This window comes from Desmodus rotundus, chromosome 4 (assembly GCF_022682495.2).
Source record: "Desmodus rotundus isolate HL8 chromosome 4, HLdesRot8A.1, whole genome shotgun sequence".
Taxonomy (NCBI): Eukaryota; Metazoa; Chordata; class Mammalia; order Chiroptera; family Phyllostomidae; genus Desmodus; species Desmodus rotundus.
This window is the reverse complement of record NC_071390.1, coordinates 156,521,150-156,541,576: the sequence shown is the minus strand read 5'-3', so window position 1 is coordinate 156,541,576 and position 20,427 is coordinate 156,521,150. Positions and strand designations below refer to the sequence as shown.

General features: G+C 45.1%; 1 protein-coding gene across 17 annotated transcripts in view; it reads right to left on the bottom strand.

The window, feature by feature from the left end:
- The window catches only part of APBB2 (amyloid beta precursor protein binding family B member 2), a 317,140-nt gene extending 300,020 nt beyond the window's left edge, over positions 1–17,120 (bottom strand). For 13 of the 17 annotated variants that reach the window (XM_053922819.2, XM_053922824.2, XM_053922818.2 and 10 more), the window contains exon 1: positions 16,923–17,120. The gene's annotated coding sequence lies outside the window, so the exon portion shown is untranslated. Of the gene's footprint in view, positions 1–16,842; positions 16,862–16,922 lie in introns of those variants that run through there. The other 4 variants (XM_045182787.3, XM_053922823.2, XM_053922825.2 and 1 more) reach the window with 2 other exon arrangements.
- Positions 17,121–20,427: the final 3,307 nt, after the last annotated feature.

Below are 20,427 nucleotides of genomic sequence, written 5' to 3'. Positions count from 1 at the left end.
GAGCGCTGGCCTGCAAACCAAAAGGTCACAGGTTCAATTCCCAGTTGGGGCACGTGCCTGGGTTGTGGGCCAATGTTTCTCCCCCTCTCTTTCTCCCTCCCTTCCACTCTCCCTAAAAAATAAATAAACAAAATCTTTAAAAAAAGGAAAAAGAAAAGAAATAGAAGAACACAAATAGAAATAGTAGAACTAACTGGAATAATAAGGAAGTAATTTATTATATACCTCCATTTCTTCCATTTAAGGCAACACCTTTGAATTTTGAGCAATGAATGTTAATTAAACAATATTCTATAATAGTAAAATCATTTGTTCTTTTATTCTTAAAACTCTTAGTAGAGGTACCCATTTCTTTTAAAAGCTAATGATTCTTTGAGGTCGATAGCTAATAGTTTAGGATTACATGCAACCTTCAAATATTATCAAAAATTAGCCTTCAAGGAAAAATGTAAACAAAGTACACAAGTATTCAAGTAAGTGAGTGTGTTTCAATCTGCCCACTTACAGCTTCCCTATTCTAAAGTTGAGTGTCAAACTTACACCTCAGCAGTGTTTTGTTCCTCTGTTAATCACGAGAAATACATTCGCCACACACTGGGAGCCTGATTTTCTCGGTATGCTAGGGAAGCAACAGAAATTTCCAAAACAGGCTAGTTCAGAATTCAGCCTTTTAAATAGACTTGGGAAAATTCTCCGGCCTGAGTAATTGTTAACCAACCCAGTACTCAGGAATTATTCTTTGAAATGTTTTATTTTAATTGTTGTTCAAGTACAATTGTCTCCAGTTTCCACCCACCACTCCCACCCACCCCAGCCATCCCTACCTCCCGCCCTTGATCCTACCCCACTTCGGCTTTGTCCACGTGTCCTTTATACATGTTCCTTGATGACCCTTCCTCCTTCCAGGCCCCAGTTACCCCCTTCCCTCTCCCCTCTGGTTGCTGTCAGTCTGTTCTTTATTTCAATGTCTCTGGTTATATTTTGATTGCTTCTTTGTTCTGTTGATTAGGTTCCACTTACAGGTGAGATGAAATGGTTGTTTTGGATGGCATCACTGATAACTGAGTAAATAAACACAGTTTGCTAGCATCACATAGAAGGTGAAAAGGGCCACACAAATTGACTTAACTCATTTTAATATTAAAATAAAGCATTTAAGTTAGAATTCACAGCAGGCCAAAGCCACTCAAAGCAAACCCTGTACAGAAAATATTTCCTAAAATGAAATTCTTGACCTGAAATCTGATCTGCTTTCTTCCATTCCTTCAGTTATCCAGACTCAAGTCGAAGCAGAAGAAGTACTAGCAGGTTAGTCCCACGGACACTTCAATCATTTTGGAAGAAATAAATTACCCATATCTTTTTTAAAAAATAAAGGAGCCTTCCTCTAGAAAAGGATCATTATAGACATAGAATAATTTAGCAAGTAAAATTCTGTTTTACTAGTACACCACATTAAAATGCAATTTTCAGGCTAATATATTTACAGAACATTCCAAGATGGCCAGTCGCTTAGCCCTGGCGGGGGGCGCTTATCCTCTGTTACTATGCCGATCGCGTTCTCAGGACAGAATGCTCGATGATTAGAGAAATAACTGATTTTCCCTAAAGAAAAACATCAGACCCCCAGTTACATCCTTTTAAAAGTATGTATCACCCTACAGAAGGGTGTAGAAATTTTCTTTGTTTAACAACAACAAAAAGCAATTAGGAAAAATGCAAAGCAGCTACAATTACAATCAAATACAGTTTGTGCTTCTGACATGGGCCTTCTCACACTAGTTGGGCCTTAGACACTCCCTAAGGAAGTCCCAAATTTTGCAATCTAGTAGCTCTCATGTCCTAGGGAAGTATTAATTTAAGGGAATAAGGGGAGCCTGATTCACATTTACAGAGTACCTTCCCCAATAGCAAGTTCTGTGCTCATAATCTACATTCAGGCCAACCCTGGCAGCTGCTCTAGCCGTGTGCCCTCGGACAACCTTGCTGAGTCTCAGCTTCCCTACCTGGATTTGTGGATAATCAATCACAGCAGCTGCCTCATAGAGGTGTGGGGCCAAATGATATCCTCCATGTGACACGTCTGTCACAGCGACCTCTGTCTCACAGTAAGTGCTCAATACACTTTAACCCTGATCATTTCTACAGGGTCCTCCTACAGGTGAGGAAAGAAAGGAAACTTGTTTAGAGTCGCCATGCTGATAGACTAACCCAAGTTCAAATCCCAACACGCAGGCCTTCTAAGCCTGTCAAGCTGTAATCAGGGGCATCACGCACCCTGAGGGACCGCCATCACATTCTGTGGAGATACTAAAAGGGGAGGGGGAACGTAACAATACAAATCAAGACCATGCGGTTGCATATAAAGCATTAAAAACTTACTACCAATTACAAATGTCGCCCCATCGGCCCTTCCAAAAAGAATTATTTTAAAATATTTTAATCCTAAGTAGTATGTGGGTTATTGATCAAGGACCATCTTCTGTAGCACGGTAACAAATGTGAACTTAATCGACAATGCCTTGTTAACCTACTGACCATTTCACCAACAGGAAATCAAGGAAGTAAATATCTTGATCATTTCACAGCCCGCATGTCTACTCGTTATCACAGTACACCCTCCCAACCAGGTAGGTATCCTTCTAGCTGTTTTACAGGTAGAAAAACTATGGCACAGGCAGGTCAACCCCCTATCTCCGCCTGTCTCAGGGCAGGGCCCAAACTGAAACTCACCTCTGTCTAGATCTAAAACCCATGTTTTCTTTAGAACACCACAGAAAAGGCAAAAGAAGGGTTAGGCCACTTTGTTGCTTGGCTCTGACAGTATGTTTAACAGAATAAACAGGAAAGGTGCCAGTTTTTAAGGACATCCCAATGAAGATTAATTTTTACCAAATGATTTCATCTCCAAAGTACAAGTCAGGAATAGTCATGGTCAAAACATGCCCCATGTAGAGCATACCCAGTTCACAATTTCAGACTTGTCTGGGTCAGTGTTAGTTTCACACGCACAAAGCTTTCGGAAAGACAGGAGCTCACCATCAGGTTCCAGTGAGCAGGAACAACCTCCCCTCCCATCAGAGCTTCAGCCCCAGGGGCAGACTGCACTGAGGCTAGAACAAGCCCCAAGCAGCTTCAGTACAATGCAAATTCATTCCTCCAGGTTCTCAACTGACAATATGGGAGACTCCTTGGGTCACAGTCCCTGGGCTGGAGAGGACAAGGGACCAGTTCTCTCTTTTTCTTTTCTTTTCTTTTTTTTAGGATAAACATTTTTTATTGTGATAAAATATACATCAAAATTTACCATTTTAACCACTTTTGAGTATGTATATATATATATATAGAGAGAGAGAGAGAGAGAGAGAGAGAGAGAGAGAGATAGTTCTGTGGCATTAAGTACATTCACATTGTTGAGTAATTATCACCACCATTCAGAACTTTTTAATCTTTCCCCAAGTAACCCTCTGGACCCCTTAAGTAATAACTCCCACTAGCCCCTCCCCATAGCCTAGGGGAACCACCATTCTACTTTCTTGCTCCATGAATTTGATTATTCTAGGTACCATGAGCACATCACACAATATCTGTCCTTTTGTGACTGGCTTATTTCACTCAGCATAAGGCCAGTTCTCTTTTTTCCCAATTAACCTCCTTGAATAAACACCCTGAAATGCACATCCTCTAGCGCAAATAAAAATGAACATGGGAGCATTATTTTTCCCCCCATTTGCTTACTCATTACTAAACGGATATAAACAACGCTAAGGATAGTTGAGGAGGAAGAAAAGAAAGTCAACAAAGTCATCCGTAACTTCACCAGGGAACCACTCCACCTTCGTTTCTCCTTATTCTCTCACAACCTTCTGCTTCGTGCAAACGAAATTTCTATAATTACATCACATTGAATGTCTTCCTGCTTTAACTTAACTATCAAAATCATATCTCTACAAACATTTCAAAAATCACTTCCAAGGTCAACACTACAGAAAAATAGATGTACTTGCATCTTCCGAGCTCTCCAATGGCAGAAATAAGTTAAGATTGCCCGAAGTTTCACTCTTACACAAGGAAATTGTTCTTCGCAAGCTAGTGCCATATTGTTAAATAGCTGGTTCAGAAAGAAGACAACACCTTCACAAGCGTTCATCCAAAATCACTTAAATGTTAAGTAAAAAGGTTCATAAACTCCAAATGCAGCCATCCATCCCACTATTCTAGCTCTCAGTGGAAAAGAGCACAACAACATCTAATGAAAATCGTGTTTTCTCTACAGGAAATAAAGATAATAATGCCACAAATCAACATTCGCCTCAGTTTTTTTTATCGGTTTTTCTTGTAATCCACATGTTCTCAGAACTAAAGAGGGGAAAGATAAACTTCAATGAAATTCCACATCTTATTTTTGTTTCTTATTTCTATTTGTGGCTTATAAAAAAATACATATATATATATATATAACAGCAGGATCTAGTACCAGTAAAGGAAAATGATTCAAGCTGAAATAAAACTCAAGCCAGCAGGAGATGACTTTGATCGGGAGACAATTATACATGAGTTGATGGAATGCAAGACTTCCTTTATTTATTTCTGTAGAAATAACCTCAAGTCCTGGAAAAAAGACATTTTTAGAAAATGACACTGACCCAATCGCTAAGTCTCATGAGTGAGAGCAGAGAGCGTTACTTTTGCTGCACCACTGCTCGTACATTTTCTGCTCAAATCACTGGAATACACTTAATTTAAATGCAGGAGTTGTTACTGAAATCAGAGAGACCCTGTCCACAGTAATGGTATCCAACAGAGCCACTGTTCACACTGAATTTCCTATCTCATTTAGACAGAGCACAAGCACTGTGAAAACAGAGCACCCCAACTAAGGGGACCCAGAAGGGCCAATCATTCCAAATATAAACTAAGTTCCTAGAACTACAAGGAACCCGGGCAAAGCCACACCTGAATTCTCCCTAGCACTCCAGACCATGTTCCCTTCCTGGGTAGACTGTTTCTGGGTGTTCCTTCTATATCTGCAGCTTCTTTTTTCTGGGTTTTAACCTCACCCGAGGACATATTTATTGATTTTAGAGACAGAGGAAGGGAGCAACAGAAAGAGAGAAACATCCATGTGAGAAAGAAACATTGATCCATTGCCTCCTGAACACACCGGGACTGGGGATTGAACCCGCAACCTTTTGGTGTTATAGGAGGATGCTCCAACCAAATGAGCCACTGGCTAGGGGTAAATCTGCAGCTTCTTTTAATCTTCTACTCAGTTAAGTATCCCAGCATCTTTCTAAAAATTGCCCCAAGCATAAAAACATCAGAAGCACAGGACAGGGCCTCCGGCCCTATTTTTAGTGAACTTGCCCCACCTTGTCCCTTTAGCAGTTGGCCCCACTGAACTACAACCATGAAGACGATCAGAGAATAAAACTCTTCAAAAAGACAGATCCACACCATCTGCTCTGACTCCAGGAAGGACCAAAACTAAACATACAGCAACCAAAAGGAAATCTAAACATTAGCATTTTTAAGTTGGGATTAAAATTCCAAAATGTCAGCAAAAACACAAATAATATTAACTAAGTCTGACCCCAAGTTTATATTTCTCACACCTAATGCTCACCCTTAGCAACGCCAACAGATCAGTCCTCTCTCCCTACTTCTGCCTGGGGTTAGCTGATATCCATGGCAGTATTTAAATACTCAAAAGAAGAAAAGATGTGGTCATAATTTGAACAATTCAAGTCAAAAACCACTCTCTGCTATATAACTGAAACAAAAGCATGTACAAAAAAACCAGCTTGAGTCCCACGTGACATCACAGCCCTCTCCTTCCTGATGCAGCAAATGTGCAATAATCTCCCAGACTCTACATGCCATTTACCTTTGGACCAAAGTCAGTGGGACTGACCAGCTGGGCACAAGTCACAAGGGAAACCAACATGAGAAATCCTGTCTCTGCCACAGACACTGCAGTCTTCTACAATGACCAGAAAGCCACAGAAGGGCAGAAGATGAAGAGCAGAGAGAAGTCTCCATCACTTGAAGTACCTTTAGAGCCGGGTGGCCAAGGTGTGCACCAAGGATCACTAGTTCCAGGGAAACTGTAGAAACGCTGCACTAAATGAAGTTAACAATTTCCTTTTCAGCAGGCCTTCTGGAATATGTTAATGGGGAGAGAAGAGGAACTTGATGGTAGAAACCGTTATTCACAGTATATTTCCAATCCCTTGGGTTTTGGTGAACACATTTGGGAAGCACTGCTTTAGAGACTGAGGAAACAAGGTTAGAGCGGAGACCAGGAAAAGCAGGCACAATATGAAGGCGACGTCAATCCAGGGTTCAGAACTACAGGAGCAGCAGGGCTCCCTGAAGAGAGGTTGCACAGTGAGGCCCTCTGCACCACTCTCTGGGCATGAAATTGTTCCTCTCCATGTCATGAACTTGACATGGCCATCGCTTACTGTGAAAACTCAGGACACAGCTTAATGGTCACCTGCCCAGGCCACTTGATCTAAAGGAGCCCACCGGGCACTTTGCAGAGAGTGTTTAACTCATTGCCATATCCCTAGGACCCACCAGCACATAGTAGATGCTCAATAAACGTATGCAGAATGAATAAGTAAATGAAGTACTCCAGCTATCCTCCCCTCTGGCTTGCAGAAATGATTACTTAAACATCTGGTTGTATTTAATTTCAGTTCAATATGATTTTATTATTTCAAATAAAGAGACCATGCTTATGCTACAGTTGCTAAATTAAATGACATTTACATTTCCTTTGGACACATATTTTCAGACTGAGTCACTACAAAACTTTGAAACCATGTACACTTGAGTCATTCCAAAAACAATAATGAGTGTAAAGTGAGCTCCTCCCCTAGGCCTTTCTGGAATTTGTATACAAAGCACATAGTTAACGGGCTCTTATGTTAACCGAACTCACACTGACCTTATTAAAATCCTGCTGTAAGACCACATCATCTTAACTGGGGATAAACTCTCGGGAAAACTAACAACTAAAATATGTCCTGGGGCATATTTATTGAAGCCTCCAATGATAAAATCACTTTTCCTGCATATATTCAGTCTTTGACAAATGCTTATCGAGCCCCCAGGACTTCCTAAGCACTGAGAACACAAAGATGAAGCAGCAGCAGTGCCTCCCTGCAGAGGCGTACAGACCAGAAGAGAAGCCAGGACTGGAAAGGGTGGCAATGCAGAGATGTGGTGTAAGTGGGTGTGAGGAGCTCCCAGTGGGAGCAAGGAGAACCAGTCGCCCTCTGATGATGCGTCCCAGTGGTCTTCCAAGTGTGGTCCCAGAGCAGCAGCATCACCTGGGAAATTATTAGAAGTGCAGACTTTCATCAGGCCACCCTGTAGACCTAGGGACCAGAAACTCTGAAGGTGGGGCCAGCAATGTGTGTTTTAACAAGCCCTCAAGTCATTCTGACGCAGGCTGAGGTGGCTGATGATTAAGCTACTTCCTGAAGGAGGAACAAAAGTCAAGCAGGTAAAGAACAGACAGAAAGGGTGGTTGCGGGCCATGGGAACAGGGGATCAGTGCCTGAAGGCCAGAAGAAACCTGGCATGCTGTAAGAACAGGGTGGCTCAAGCTCGGCGGTGAGACAGAGAGCCCAGCAGATCACAACGGGTGTCAGGTGTGGAGTCATGGAGCTTGGACTTCACTGGGAGGGCAGCGAGGAGCCCCTGGAGGGCTGGGATGGACAAACCCAGACCTGCAGAAGATTGCAGAAGAGTCCAGAAGATCACCTCAGAGGGAGTGTAGACAACAAACCCAGAGAGGCCACAGAGAAGGCCATTGCAGACTCCTGTGTCTGCAGAGGCAGTGGTGGTCAGAAGTTAACTGGAGGCATACCACCAGACCCAGCAGGGCTCCAAGAGGGAGCAGGGAGTCAGGCGTGCCATACACAGCCGCACAGATGGAGGTGCCAGGCACACCGTGGGATAGATTGAGCATCCCTTCCCCTAGGAAGCCTTACCTGACACGCCCTCCACAGCAACAAGGGCAGTGCTACTCTGGGAAGCACTATGTACTTCTGGTAGCACACATCACATTTTATCATAGTTAGTTCTTTACTTAGCTGTCAGTCTTTCCCTATAAACTGACAGCTTCCAGCAGGCAGTGGCAGTGGCCATCCTGGTCAGTTTCCATGCTGGTCAGTTTCCACATGCAGCATTTGGAAGAGGGCCCACCCCAGCACGTGGAAAGCCAAACTGAATGAATGGAGCTAGACAAGCCAGGAGGCCACTGAGAGGCCACTGCTCTCAGTCAGGGGAGAGATGACTGTGTCATGGGAAGGAACTACAAAGCTATTACAACGGGACTTCTTAATTTTTCTCTAGTCTGTTGCTACCATTCAAACCACTGAATGAAAATCTTTTCAAGTCAATTATATTATGAAAATTCACCAGTAAATCTGATCTGTTGAGTGGAGCCCACAAACTCGTCTCCCTGTGGAAAGTCAGAAAGGACCATGGTTGGAGTGCTTCTGTAAGCGAAAGAGAGACACAGGTCTAGGCCACAGACGGGTCCCTATTTGAGATAACAAGTTTGCTTCAGAGCAACTCTGCAAAGCCTCAGAGTAGAGGATGGAGACATTTCATATCCCGCTGACACAGTTTGCATCTTTGCTTTGATTTTTAGAAATGACTTCAAGCAGGCAGATAGCGTTGTGACCCAATTACAGGGTATTTTGGAAGCAGCAGGCACCTAACTTGGAGGTGGAGCTGGTGGGCGTAGAAGGAAGAGTTTCTAAGTAGGCACTACCACCTGCCTCTCAATCCTGCACAAAGTTTTATAAAGAAAGGAGCTGAGACAATCAGGAAGTAATGCAACATCTCCCCTGACCTGCTTCCTGTTTTCTCACTCTTCCCAAAATAGACAAAGCTAGGGAATATCATAAATATATTTCTTAGCCCTCTGGGGGGAGGTTCATCAAGGGCACAAATTTGGGTCCCTGGGGAGAAAAAAGGATGAAAGGCAAGGCTATGCAAAGTCCTAGAATCAAGAGGTAAAAATAGTGGAAAATAAAACCCGTGCACAAACAGGAACCAGAGAAAAAAACTGGCCAATTCTTACACCAAAGCTTACTGCCCGTTGATGCCACAAGCTCATCTGCCCTGGAGTCTCCGAACTCAAGCTCTTAGAGTCAACAGTTAAAGTTCTCACTTAAAACTAAAAATAACTGTTAAAGTCTTACCTCATGCCAAGTATTGTTCACGTATCAATACTAACTCATGAATTTCTCATATGCATATTACATAGACATCACCCGTACTCCTACTTTTGGATGAGGAAACTGAGGCACTGTGAATTCTGTCGTCCAAGTATAATTCCATTGTCCACAATCATATGGCTACTCAACCACAGAGCAGTACTGGAGCCCTGACTCTGGCTTGTAGCCACCAAATCCCCCCTATCTCCGTCCGCATGCGGCTGACCGCTGCACGCACTGTTAGGGTGTTTGGCGGCATTGCTGGCCTCTACTCACTAGATGATGACATAGTACTCGTCCCACAGTCAGAACAATGTCTCCAGGATTGCCAAATGTTCCCTGCAGGGCAAAACTGCCTTGAGAATCCCTGCTGTAGAGATTTGAAAGGCCAGATCTCTAGGTCCCAAAGGCCAAATCTCTAGTTCCCTTATGGAAAGAGTGGCAAATCCTGGGTAGAAGAAACAGGCTACAACAGTTCTACTAAGTGAAGGAAAAATGGAAAAGGAGAGCACAGGAAGGGTTTTCTGTTAGTGGGGGTTTACACCGGAAGTCCCCTGCCACAGCTCCTATTGCGTGAGGCCTCCCTACTCCAGCAGAGTGGGACAGCTCTCCTTCCCGCCGCTCCCTACAACTTCACACGCAAGCCTTGGTGCAGCACCTTACAACCAACACTCTGGTACATTCCTCTCCGTCTTCCTGAACTTCATACAGTGCCTGGCACAAAGCTTGTGCTCAATAAGCATTTGCTGAACAAAGGCATGAACAAATGAAGCTGAGATTTCTGGGTGTCAACAAATGAACACATCTTTGTCTTCACTAGGGATGTGAAAAAGGCATAAAGAAATCAATCTTGGTTCTTGAGGAGGATAAGAAGTTCTGGTCGGGTCATTAGAAAAATCTGAAGTTGAATCAGTGCTTCTGAAGTATCTAGACCCCTCTGAGTTCACTGAGTCCACACAATGCCTATTATATTCAAAACTTTAGTTGTATTAGTATACTGAGGAATGAATTAACTCATGAAACCTAATCAGTGCTAAGGAAATTCTAATTATTCACTTCCACCGACAAAGAGTGCTTCCCCACAAGCTGGGGTACTCAATGTGACGGGCTCACTGACTTGTCCAGGACAAAAGTCTACTTGGGAAACCAAATGAAGATCAGAAGGTTAAGTACAGAGCCAGCACACGCACCCAGGAGCACGCCGGATGCTCCCAAGGAGAGGCCCCATCATCCAGGGTGCCAGGGTCCTCTCTCCAGACCCACCATCCTAACAGCCGGAAGTCTCTAGTTGGCCATGGGGCTGCTGGCGAAGCGTTGAAATCATCACCTCGTCTTTATCCAGTCACCAGAAGTTTCTGTCATCCCAACATTGCCTCATAATTGGCACATGACAATGAATCAGACTCCTGTGTATTTTATTTACAATAGAAACATTCTAGACTAGGATCTTACTAGAAAGTTTCAACACAAGTTTCAGACATATTTAATAATTATATTTAGCTTTTCTTACTACCCAATTTGTGTTCAGATGAAAGAAATGCACATTGGGGCCATAATTTGGAGGACATAGTTCCACCATTAAATATGAAGATTTAGGTTAACATCCATTTTGAAAATGCACGAAAGGTTAAATTTTCACCTTGTCCCCAAATGCTGAATTTCGGAAGGGTTCGTGGTGTGGTGAAAGGAAGAGCACAGGCTTTGTTCAGCCTGGGCAAGTCCTTTACCTTTTCTGAGCCCAGGCTTCCCCACCTATAAAAGAGGAAAGAAGGAAGTACCCCAAAGACTAAATGAAATGTTTCCTACACAGCACCAAGCACATATTTGACCCTTAATCAATAAATGTTTTTGCTTCATCCTATCAGTCCCTCAGGAACCCATGGACCCCTCTGTATTGATTACAACTGCAGAGCAAGTACCCGTGTTCACTGTGCTGTCTTTAGTAAAAGAGCCTCAGTTTCCTTATCTCTAAAATGGGAATGGCACCACAGTGTTTTGTAAGAATTACATGGGAAAACAGCTATAAAGCTTTTAGTACAAAATAAGAGCTCCATAATGATATATTATGATCAACACAGATTTTTGTTCAGTATTATCTGTAATATGTTACTTTCTTGAACTACTATTTAAAACTCAGAAATAATTTAAGTTTGTCAATTCCATGAGCAAATTCTTCTTAAGCTTCCTCTAGAAATGCGTCAAGGCTCACCCTGGAAGGTATGATACTGCACAGGTCCTGGCAAGCTGGCTATTACACAAATCTTGGTTCTGTGGCTTTGAATCCATCAGCGTTTCCTACAATCACCAACCCCCAATTGCTAAAGCATGCCCTTTCAGCAGGCAAAGGCCTGCATGCAAAGAAGCAAACATCAAGATCCATCATTCTGAGGCCTGCTAAAATGCACATTTCAGTTACTAGTCCTTTCTGCTCTCTCAGACCCTCATGCTTCATCTTGGTGCTTTCCTTGTCACTCTTAGGCTATAATTCAAAAATACTTGCTGGTTCCCAGAGCACTTTCAAAATTAGTTCCTTCTCCGTTCTCCTAGGACCTTGGGTCTGTACCAGTGACTACATTCCTGGAAGGCCCAGAGGCTCCATCCGCCCACCCACAAGCTCCAGTTTGACCTGGCCTCCCCTCTTCAACTTGATCCCAAGGGCTGGGCTGTCTACATCTCAGGCCTGGATTCCCAGACTTATCCTTTTCACGGACCGTTAAGCTGCCAAGTAAAAATAGTCCCATCAATTCATAAAAAAAAATATTTACTCCCAAATCTGCAGGATATAATCTCAGAGGAAAGGACCCATCTTCTCATTTGAACACACTTATGAAATTTTCACTGCACCATCATCATTATCATTTTAATAAGGACAGCAAAAACATCACCAACAGACAACAAGTGGGCCTAGCATTGCACTTTGCATACAGTAGACACTCAGTTACTTTTAAATTGTACAGAACTGAAGCTCTGATTCACTGGGCAGCAGCTTTGTAAATGCTACATCCCGTACCACCAGTAATGCCAGGCTTTCCTTCTTCGACAAGGGCATTTATTTCCCTTCACTCTCTGGAGCTCTGCAAGTTCTCCCCAACCTCATCCTCCTAAGCACACACTTCTAGTTCAATTCCAAAACCACAGTCTTTTCAGGCAATTTTAAAAGGAAGAAACAAAACCACTCTTCCTCTCACTCTAAGCATTCCTAAAACATACTTTCCGGTAGAAATACACTTCAAAAACCTCAGTTATTATGTAGCAGACCAAATTTTGCAAGATTTCTGTAAGAGGCAAAGGACACAATAGTTCACTTTATTTATAACTACTATCAATCATTAATAAACAATAGAGAAAACCTTTAATCATAACTCCATACCATTCCATTTTTCCACGTTCTCTTCCCCTCTTGGTCCACACAAATCTCTGTATTTTATGTACCAATAAATTATACGCTGGGACATGTTTCCTGATGATGAAAGCAATGCCTGTCCTAGCAACTGTTCAGTGCTCAGAAGCCTGGGTAAGAATTCGCATATTATGGAAATAAGATGATGTAGAAAGGGAATGTCTCCTCACCCAAAGGCCTCTAACACCGATTACCAATTCAGGCTCCTTACTTCTTGCCAAGTCGTGATGACTTGACTTTCTTCCCTCTCTGTCGTTCCTCTCTTCCAGCTCTCTCTCATCTAGGGCTTAGAGTGATCGCCCCGCCCCCAGCAGGGGCCCAGTAAACTTCAGAGCCTGGTTCCGATCAGAAGCTCCAGATTCACTGTCCATTAATATCAATTATTTAAATACAGATAACAACTCTGGCTTCTCCTCACCTACCTCACTTAGAGGTTAACGAGGCTGAGTTTGGTGACCATCTTAAAAGCAAAGTGCACTCAAAATACCAAATGGGATGGGTTTCCTTCGCTCTCTGCCCCATCATCACAGCTTGCCCTCCAAAAAGCTCATGATCTTGCCAACGATGTGTGCTGCGTGAGCACACTCCGCCAGCCGTCACTCCTGCCACTGCAGCAGCTGACCGTGGAAACCCACCCAGTCCAGTGGCGGTGCAAACATGAAGTGATCATTGTAAGCCTGAGACCAAAGGCTGCATTTCTGATCAAGGGCTGAAGATAAAGGACAGGGACATGGGAAAGGCTTGCTAAACAAAATGTCATGGGGACAGGCCCCAGCAACCGCAGGTCAGGACACCGTCCTCTGCAGTCCCCATGGAGGCTTCTTTCTCAGGTTGACCAAGAGCAGCATCTCCCCTCAGAAGATGCTATGAAAGTTTTAAATATCCAATGTGCTTTACCCAAACCCAATCATTACTTTATCTCCTACCTAGTCTTGGTAGAGGCGCAGAGAGCTAATTTTAAGACATTCTTTAACAAATAAAAACTAAAAGGGAGACAGGAATAGGCCAAAAAAGGAAGGGCACTCGACAAAGCTGGACAAGCCAGACTTAGCGAAACACAAAATCGGCTTCATCTAATACTTTCAATGAAGTCCCCACTCATCAAACGGCTGTGTCACAGACCCTTGGACGGGGACAAGAAGAACCCGACAGACACCCAGAGGGTGCATTTTGCAGCAACTCTCACATTTTACAGATGAGAAAAACTGAGGCCCGGAGAGGTATGCTGACTTCCCCAAAGTCACACAGTACATTAAACTAGTGGATGAGCCTGGCCCAGCACACAAGTCTTTGAAGCCCCTGGTTGGTGGTCCTTCCACCAAATCTCACTAGACCCTTAATTATGTAAAGTCTGGCACTCTGCCTCGGAAAAACCATTTTAACTGAAAGAAATGCCACCAACACATATCAACATGCAGAATACGCACTGATAACACATTAAAATGAAAATGAGTAATCTGGATTTGTTTTCCTTACATTTAAGTTTGTGTGTTGGTAGTACAACAGTGTTGAAAATAAATGAACACAAAACAGTTTTTAAATCTGGACAGAAGCTTCTTAAAAATCTTCAGATCAGTGTGAAGACAGGCTGTTCCAATCAAATCGAATTCCAAATCACAAATCAAAGATGTTTTACAAGAGGTGCTTATTGCATAAGAATGATGCCAGTTGAAGACATTCTCGTATGAGATAAAACTTTCAAGTTCTATTGCTGTACAATCAAAGCATTCCCCACCTTCTCAGAGGGGTTTTCTTGAGAAGCTGACATTTATGTCAAAGATACTGACACATTAGATAATATATGTAAGGAGCTTAACAGTAGACTTGACACATCAGAAGACTGAACACATGCTTGGTTTCCAACCCAGGGTAGGAAAATAAGTATCATCCACGTATCTAGAAATATCTTCTTGATATACTTTCCTAAAAATCCGTCCTCCACTCCTGGAAAATTTAAGATGTTATATCATCGGGGTACTGTATTTTATTTTTAAAAATGTGTATTTTAAAAGTGTAACTGAAAAAGGCATACAGAGAGAACAGTGCATTTTTCTTAAAAGACAAATTTAGATATCCTCAATTCGGGGTAACCAACATAACACTATTCTAATGTTATGGCAAGGTTTTCAGTATTAATTCCTGCTGTAACGGAAAAAAAAAAGAATACAATGTTTACTGTTTTTCTAGTAGCAGGAAAAGAAAATAGTCATTAAAAGTTTCAACATGACATAAAAAGAGTGCCAGGTTTAAAATAATTTATCTTTCTACAGGTGGAGTCTTGCAATGCTTAGTAGTCTTTTCTTAAATAACTTTGTAGTCGGTATTCACATTACTGAAGTTAAGCGTATAATGCCAGTCTTTCACACTTAAGCTTATCGAGCCTTTCCACTACCACTTTATAAAAGTTTCAGGAAGCGGGATGGCGCTGGCTCCATGGAGGCAAATCATTTAGTTAAAAGTATACTTTGGATGAGAGAATAGCGTAAGACATATAGGCACCTTCCCTGGGAAAGAATCTCAACTTTAGAGTCCTCTCGCAAAGGCTCTGAGCAAACATCTAGTAACATCCCAGGTTTTGAAGACCCTGAGTACTTTTTCCGACCATCCACAAAAAGACAGCGTAGGAACCCTGCATCTGTTTCCCTGTGGTGTTCTGGTACCAGCCCTCTGTACTCTACTGCCACCTGCGTTCTCTCAGCATTTCCCCCAGCGTGAAGGTTCCTCATCCTCTTGACAAATGCCATCCTTTCAAAACAGTGCCATTTCTAGGATTCTGCAAGTTACGATAAACAAGTGTGGAGCAAATATTGCTTTCAAGCTACAAAGTGAAAATACAACAAAGCTGCTACCTACGTTCACAGACAAATCCCCTCTCATGGACTGCCTGTTCCTTAAAGGCCAGTGACATGAATTCAGATACTCTTAATTATCATGGACATTTGAGGACAATGTTTGAAATATAAATCCATAACAAGGGTAAAAAAAAAATCAAAGATTTAACAGACCCAAATACAGAACCACAGGTCAAGATGCCACAGTTTTGTTTTTTTTTTAAATCAGTGTAATATTAAAACAAATGATAAACCAATGCCAACCTCACAAAGTTTCCTCATTTCTTGGAATTCATACACCACCGCTGACATCATTGTATGATCATCCTTTAGGTATTTCACCTAAGTCATCAGGTACAATGGAAGTAAAGCTAGTGACTGGGAGACTTCCTAAACAAAACCGCTCTCCCAGAGCCCAGTCTTGTTGGAGCTTGAGACACTGACCTTCTTCCTCTCAATCTGGACCCTCTCCGACCACTCATTCCAGCCAAAAACGTTTGTGACAGTCGTGCCTCTGAGCTGCGCAGAACTTGACTACAAAACGGCTCCAACTCTAAATCTGATTTCTCCAATTTATTCTCTTTTGAATTGAAGTCCCTTGCCTCCTCGGCCTCTCGCCCCTGACTTCTCAGCTCGTTCGCTCTCTCTCAGCACCCGAGCTCGAGACCACCTTTCATTGTTTGTATGGGACTCCGCTCCACATCCATGCCTCCGTCCAGCAAGGTTTTCATCGCACAAATGTCATTTCTAGCGTTCAACCCTCCATTCCGCCCCGCGAGCAGCAGAGGGGCTTTCTGGACCCAATGGCCAGCTCTCCTGATTTGTCCCCTTCGCACAGCCATTTTCTAGTTAAAACCTTCTCTGCCTCCGAGGGGAGAAATGAACTTTTCCCCCTTTGATCTCTCATAGGCTTTTTCTGAACCCCCGAAAAGCCAGCCCTGTCTCCAACTCCCCGGCAAGAGCGCGCTGCCGCCCCAGGCGGGGGAGCCCTGCCGCACAGCAAAGGATGGTGCCAGGGATAGGGGGTGTGCGCTCTCCCTCGCCGGCGCCCACCCTCACTTTTCCTCTCCGCAGCTCCCACCCCGGCGCACCCCCTCCAAACCTGTCTCTGTCGCCCCAGGCCCTGCCAAGCCCGGAAAAGAGGGCGCCAGAAAGCAAAAGGGATGCAAGTCAAGGAGTGAGCCCGCAATCGCCCTGCCACCCGGCCCTGCGGCACGGGCGCAGGGCGCACGGGACTCCGTAGCTGGCGCCAGCTGCAGATGCGGTAGCAGCTGCTGCAGCTGTGGCTGCGGCTGGGCGGACGGCAGTGGCCGCGTAGCCCTCGGCACCAGAACAGGAGCAGCCGCTGGGACTACGCGCAGCCACTCACCGCACGCCACTGCCCGGTCTCTCGCCAGCACCGCCGTGCCCCGCGGGGTCCAGGGCAAAAGCAAAGAACGCGAGGCTCACCGGTGGTGTGCGCGGTGCTCGCCTCGGCTACGGCGCCCGACAGCTCCGCTCCAGTCTCGCCCTCCACCAAGCGCCCGGATCAGCTGCGGGTGCAGCACACGAGCTTCCTCCTACTTGAGACTAGGACGGGCTCCGGCGACTGAGCATGCCCAGTGCCGCTCCGCAAGTCCCGAGCTGGGAGCGACGCCAGCGAGATTCCACTTCTCCAGGCTTTGGCGGCGGCTGCGCGAGGAGAGGCTGGAGCTGCCGGCCGGGCGGGGGATGAACCGGGAGAAAGGCGGGGCCGAGGGCTGGCGCCGGGGAGCAGCCCGGGAGCAGAGGGCGGGCCATGCGCCTAGTGCGACCTCTGCAGGCAGAGGCTGCGGGCCGTCTGGGACGCGGGGTCCCCCATCATTTGGGAAGATGGCTAGGAGGCAGTGGGGCCTAGGGTGTGGAGACCCAAATGCCTGCCTGGAGTCAGGGTGCAGCCGGATATCTCTTCCAAGTGGTCTGGCATCTGTCTGCACTAAAAGGCAGTTGGGTAACCTTATCCCTGGCTAGTCTTTTCTCTGTCTGCATTCCCTCATAGTGGGAAAATGTCCCCAGGTGAAAGCTGCCCACACTCTCCCAGCTGCAACTTGTAGGGGAGACGTACTTCTTTCTGCCTCCTTATCCAGAACCCTTCACATAAGATAGACACCCAGGTGCGCGCACGCGCTCGTGATTCCTTGATGTGAAAATCACAGCAAGATCACTTCAGTGGATAAAAGACACCTGCAGGAGGGGAAAAGCAAAATTTACTTTTCACCCCGAAGACAGTTACCTTTCACTCACCTGTAAGCAGACAAGCAAGGCCCTGATAAGAATGGGCACTCTGAAAGTATTAATGGGTGCTCTGCCCAGACTCTGAACGACATCCCCAGAGCATCCTTACGTTCTTCCCCAGTGCAGTGGGTGCCAAACTTGAGCCAGAGTCAGAATCACCTGCAGGGTTAGGGAAACGAATTGCTGGGTGCCAGTCCCAGTCTCTATGGGTGGGTTTTGGTGGGGCCCAAGCACCTGTGCATCTAACCAGCTCTCGGTGCTGCTGCTGGTCTGAGGACCACACTTTGAGAACCACTGCTCTACACAGACACACAGCCTCACCTGGGATCTCCTTCAGGAGATCGACGCTAAAAGTAAATTCATGGCAACAGCGAACGGATGGCTCCTCCTCACTTATCCTTATCCCCAAAATCTCAGAATGCACTCCCTCCTCAAATAAACTCACCCCAGCTGGTCCTTATTCTTCAAGTGAGGGCCCTGAGGTTGAAGTGGGTATTACTTTATTCCTTCAAACATGGTGAATTTCTTGAGGATCTACAAGGTCTTACATACAGTAAGCCAGGGATAGCAGTGAGTAAAAACGCCCAAACCCGCCCTTCATGGAGCTTGCAATCCAGCTAGGTGGACAGACATCCATCAAAGAATCACTCAAAAATGTCATTTCAAACATGGAGAGTACTAGAAGGCAATCTACTAGGTGTGTGTGAATGTGCCTCATGGGACCCTGAGGCAGACTCAGAATGGAGTTGGAGGCAATGAATGGTGGGGGTGAAGGGGCACTTCTGGCGTTTGCACAATTTCCCTCAGGCCCATCTGGAGGTCACCCATCATGTCACTCCCTCCTGCAACAGAAAAACATTGCCACTGAGAAGTCCATGGAAGTGCTCACCCTTGGGGCTGAGTCTCTGCACTCGAAGATCCGCCCAAGGAAAGCCGGGGGCCCACTTTGGGAAATGTAACGCACTTTAGGAAAACGACGGCTCCGAACTGGAAAGCCTTCTAGCTCCCTTTCAGGCCCAGAGAGGTGAGGCAATTACCCCAAGACCACCCTGCCCGCCAGTAGCTCAGAGGACACCGGGCTCCCGCCCTCCAGGTGGGTCCACTATGCAGCACCCTATTCCTTCGAACCCCAGAGCTCTCCGCGCTTCCCCAGGAGTCCCGCCCTGCCACCCCCTCTCTTTAGGGTCCTGGGGCAGAAAACCGCCCCAGCCCCAGGGCTCGATCTCTCCCAGACGCGCAGGAAAACCCGCGCTGGAGTGCTTGGCCACTGGGCGGGGCGACGCGCGCAGGCGCAGTGGCCCCAGGTTGGGCCGCGGAGGCGCCCCGCTCCACACCTGATGCAATCAGCCTTCCGGAAACGCGCCCGGCCACCGCGCTCACCCTGGAAACGCTTCTGCACCCGCCCCTGGACGCCGCACGCACCTGCCCCCCGCCTCCCCCGGGGCTGCTAGCAGCCTCGCCGTCTGATTCTGCCTGGGGCGGAGGGCGACTTTCGGCGTCCCGCCGAGGACCCGCAGGAGGAGTTGGGAAGTCACCGCCTGGGAAAGCAAAATCCCTGGCTGCCCTAACAGTGACGTGGAAACGCCGCCGAACGTTCGGGACTGCGGGAGGACATTCCCTGAATTTTGTGTTTCCCGAGGAGACGGACGGGGGCTAGGGGTAGGGTGGAGAGGAGGCTTTTAACCTTGCTGCCCTTCCTTCCTTCCCTCCTTCCTTCCCTTCTTTCCTTCCTTCCTTTTTCCTTCTTCCCTTCCATCTCCCACCTCCCGACACACATTTTCTTTCTCCCTCACTGAAAAGAAGGATTGTAGTAAATAGCAGTTTTAAGGCAGTATGAAGAGGACTCCGCCTTGCTAAATAAGTAACAGCTCGTTACCTCTGCTACATAAAGCCTTCCACCATGCACTCATTTTATAAATAAGTAATTGGTTTCTCTATACCTCATCATTTCTGTTTAAAGAGAAAATCATTTCTCGTTTCTCCACCTCATGCAATTTTGATATCTTTTGTAATGGGTTTTTCCCTTCATGCTGACTCACCAATGAATTGTTTTCCAAAGAAATGATGTATTACAAGAATATTCCAAGAGCATGTTTATAAAAGCATGAAAGTAAAAATTACCTCTGGAAGACCTTTAAGCCCAAAGGGAAAAGGTGAAGGTAAATTGAAGAAATTTTAGTTGGAAGGATACTTAGAGATCATTCTAGAATTAGAGCTGTATCAACACATTTACAGAGGACATTTACCTCTCTGTGGCCCAAAAAGGTGAATGACTTTTCCTTACTAAACAGACAAATCAATGGCAGGCCTGGCACTTGAACATAGATTTGTTGACACCTTAGTCTAATTTTTAATGTATTTTTTATACAATCACTACACAGTGCAAGACTATATTACAGAGCTGTTTATTCAATCCAGAGGTTACAAAGTACAAAATCGATGGCAACAAAAGGGATCCTATTACTTGTTCTTATTTCTGAAGTCATTAGTCTTTAAATAGTCCTTGATCTATCCAACCACTTCTAAGATAACCAAAGACTAGGCATTAAATATTTCAGTTAAAGTAGTAGGAGATTTTTCAGAGCCTCAAGACATCAAGGAATCTTTTGAGTCAATACTTAACAGTCTCTAGTATGTTCGCTTGATCATCTGGTGTATGAACTGTCTGAGGTGAAGCCAAAGGAATTTTAATGATGATCAC